Below are 4,639 nucleotides of genomic sequence, written 5' to 3' on the forward strand. Positions count from 1 at the left end.
TAAAATATAAAATTATGATTTAGTTTAGGGATGAATTTGCCAAATATAATTATTAGTCATTAGCTACATCTTCCCTGGCTGAACTCCCCCTGAATTTGTGATAGATAGATAGAAGTATATATAGAACACCTCTTTATTCTCACTAAAATATCAGTAATTTTATTGCAATTATTTCAAATGTATCTTATAATGCATTCTCCTTACAAAACTGTTACTTTTACAGAAAAACAGTTAATTGACAGAATCTTATTACTACTCCTACTGATAGTCGGTTTCAGATTGATATTGAGAAGAACTGGATAGAGTCATGCAAGGTAATAGTTCTAGACTTTTTGCAGATTCTCTTTACACGGTAAAATTTGTCGCTGGTTTAATCATATTTTAAGAAAGATGGCATTCTTGTGCCACAATCTGAGTCAAATGCTTCTAAAGAGCTATTCACGAAGTCTAAGCATGTTATTTCTTTATGATGTGTTGTAGTTAATTTTAAGCTGATGTCAGCTTTGATTATTGTTGTGATCTAATGTCATACTTCTGTTCCTTTACGTATCATGCTTAATTTTATCCCATTATGGAGGGTATTTATCTTTCTATTATTTTGACACAATTAAGTAATGAAAAATGGTAGAGAGGTTTATTTATGATTTCTTATATTTTCAGGAATAACATTACATTTGTTCGTCTTGATAGAACTTTAAATCAGCAGCAGCGGGAGAAAGTGATCAAACAATTCTCAGAAGATGATGAAACACTGGTCTCGACCTATTTTTTGCTTTTTCCTGTGACTTGAACAATATAATGAAGTGGTTAAATGCATTGTTCTTTTTTCTCTTTTTGAACGGTTTGTTCCTATTTATTGTATCAGGTGGTGTTGTTGATGTCACTAAAAGCTGGTGGAGTGGGTATAAATCTAACAGCTTCTTCAAATGCTTTTCTCATGGTACGTGAAAATCTACTTCTGTTGCCTAATGAGTCTTTGTCTAGCTTCAGGTATAAAACCAGATTTTAGATAACAAAGTATTAAGATGCCATTCAGATAGGGCATCTATTTGCACACAATTTTATAGTCCATTAATTGTTCTGTTTTAGTATATATTTTAGATTTAGCAGACTAAATCACCCAATGAATGTGGAGCGATCAATCTTATATGGGAGTAGCTAATTGAGCATGTATACTGGGTTTAGATTGTAGTTGCAATGGGATTTTATTTGTATGAACAATCAATCCAATGGATATATGATTTTTATTGCTATTTATTATAATCGATATTAAGAATGTAATTATTTTATAGTAATCTTGGGGAAAAATAATTTTGTAATTGAATAGGACCCATGGTGGAATTCGGCCGTAGAAGAACAATTAGTTGAGGAGACAGTTGAGGAAAAAATTATTTAGTAGGTTAAAGTAATCTTAGGGAAAAAATTATTTTATATTTAAATTGATTTAGTGAGTTAAAGTAATCTAGTAATGAACTAGCATAGAGTTTGGCAGCAAAGCCATCAGTTAAGGTTGACCCATTAGTTTCAACTGACTGACCTGAGTGGCTTACTTGCTCTTATGTATCACATTGCATGGGTTAGTTGAGGAGAGAATGGAGGTGGTGCAAGCGCGTAAACAACGAATGATTTCTGGTGTCCTGACTGATCCAGAGGTTCGAACTGCACGGATAGAGGAGCTGAAGATGCATTGTTAGGTTTACAAGTTTGGATTAAGTTGGGATTTTTTAAATTTACATATGGATTATGACTATGTAATTAAAATTTGTAGAATTTGACTTTTGAAATATATTGTTGCTATTTTTGTAAAACTTGTGGGATTCAATTTGGATTTGTTGAAAAACAATGTTATTTACGGAGAATTCAACTTTTGATAATAGAAATTTGATGTTGGAGAGATTATGACAGTTTAAAACAGTCACTAAATACAGGAAAAAACTGTCACAGGAATAAATAACTTAGTAACATTTTAATCGAAAAAACTGTCACTAAAAATATTATGACAATTTAAATAGTCACTAAATATGTCTAAAAATTGTCATAAGAACTACTAACTTAGTGACGGTTAAAATAGTCACTAAATATGCCTAAAAACTGTCACATGATTTAATAATTTAATGACAGTTTCAAAACGTCGCGAAATATAGTATAAAAAACACTTTTACATGTGTTACAAATTAGTGACGGTTTTATACTTTAAAAGCCGTCACAAACAATTTAGCGACACTCTTTACCAATGGTGATCCAAAACCATCACTATGCTAACTGGTGACGCTCAAATCTGTGACAATTTTTTTTAGCCGTCGCAAAATCATTTAGTGACAGTTAAAACCACCCAAGCATTAAAAAAAAAAACCGTCGTCAAAATACTGTTTTGTAGTAATGTACTAATTGAGGGAATGAATCCTCTCAATTGTTAAAAAGAATTGAGAGTATAAAATGTGATTTTTTTATATTTATTTTTAATTCTACTTATAAAATTAATAATAAAAGATCACACTTTACTCTTCTAATTATTAAAAAAAGTTAAAAAGATGCATTTTCTACTAACTGATTGTTCAAAGCTCCGCATCTATGCCAATATCACATTCCAATACCACGTGAAGTAGATAAACATGCATGAAATATGAACTATAAAATAATTTAAATAATATAATTTTTTTTTCACTAAAATATTTTAGGTTCGAATCTCATTTTTCTATTTTAAAAAAATACTGATAAAAATAAATTAATTTTCTCATGAGTATTCCCTCCCCTTTGACTTAGATACTCTTGTGTAATTATAAAAAAGTTAAATCTCGATTTATTTTAGAGTAAAGTATTTTTAAAATTAAACAAATAACTCTTTTTGTAGGCAAAATAAAATAAAACAAATCAATATGTAATTAGTATTAATTCATCAAAAAAATATGTCATTAGTAGAATAATTATGGTTTGACAATTGTGAACCGAAAGAGATTGTTAACTAAATAAATAGTAAAAATAATTAATAGGTAATGTGTAGAAATTGAAAATCACAATTTATTTCTTAACTTATTTGTTCAAATTATTCATTTCTAATTATTTGTGTAGTATTAATTGAGAAATCTGAAATTAATAGTTTTCTTTTTTATTTGAAACCTAGTTTATAAATGTGTCTATAAGAAATTAAGAATATTTTTATTTCTCTACCTAAAAAAATATTTAATAATGATAATTTATTATGGTAATGTTTTATTATTTGTTATGTTTAGAATTTATGTGGGAAATAAAATTTAAGAATTGTAAAATTAGTTAACATTTTAATAAAATACTAAAGATAAAATTAATTTCTAAATGTTAGATATTATAACTTGAGTAATTTACTTAAATAAACTAATTGAAGATCAATACTTTTAGATTATCCTAAAACTGAATGCAATATAATTTTGTCTTTCTAATATTTATATAAATCGTGATATTTGTACAAATTTAAAAAATATATATAAAACCTGTAAAATCACCACTACTTATAAAGAAAAAATACATGCATGAATCGTGGGTTGAAATCAAGTTTTATGCTTTTAGTAAATAAAGAAAAAAATCACACTTCTATATACCATAATTTATGCCTAAAATTAGAGGATTTATAGATCGGATCATATCCGCAAATTCGCCGTAAATATTCGTTCCGATCCAAAACTTACAGATACGATCTGATCTGCAAATTGATCGAATCGGATCGGATTCGATTCGCACCCTTTGCGGATCGGATTGCGGATATCTGCTCTACATCTGTGTATCCGATCCGCGAATCCGCAGATTCGCATAATAATAATTAAAAAAAATAAAAATGTGTTATAATGTTTCTGTTTTATTTTAAATGAGACATTTAGTATTTTAGTACTTGTTATCTTTACTTATTAGTTATTATTAGAAGTGTTTGTTAGAATGTTTAGTATTATATTTATTTGTTTGTATATTTTAGTTAGTAATTATTATTCATATATTGTATTATTTTATTTTTGTTATTTAGAAAGAATTTAATTTAAAATATTTTAGGAATAAATAAGTTTAAAAGTGTGAAAGAAATATTTTTATTGAATTTTTTACATAGAAATATGATTAAAAAGAGAAGATTCAATTATGCGGATATATCTAATATCCAATCCGATCCGACACTAAAAAGCGCGGATATCATATCCGATTCGATCCGATAAAAATTGTTCAAATTGAATCAAATTTTCGGTCATATCCAATCCGATTCGATCCGAGTACACCCCTACCCAAAATCGCATGTAGGCTACTCATGGGTTAATCCAACTATTTATGTGCACAGGATATTATCCTAAACTGGGTCCCTTCTTTTATTTTATCTTTTTTTAGGTGTAACCTTCCTTCCATTTTTACATTCCTTCTTAATGACGCCGTCAGTCCAAAAATAGGAATCCATTAATATAACGTTATAACTTATTGTTAGAGATATCTATGGTTGATTGGTTGTGGCCTATCCCTGTCAAATAATAAGGAATTACGACAAAATAAAAGACTACTTGAATTAGTTCAGATAAAACAAACCCTTTTATTTATTTAATTTTTTAAAAGAAAATCTTTTTAACACAATTAAAAATGGAGGGGAAAAAAATCAGAACGTACATAAAAAACAAAGAAAGATAGCACTAAC

This window comes from Arachis ipaensis, chromosome B10, assembly GCF_000816755.2.
Source record: "Arachis ipaensis cultivar K30076 chromosome B10, Araip1.1, whole genome shotgun sequence".
NCBI classification, from domain to species: Eukaryota; Viridiplantae; Streptophyta; class Magnoliopsida; order Fabales; family Fabaceae; genus Arachis; species Arachis ipaensis.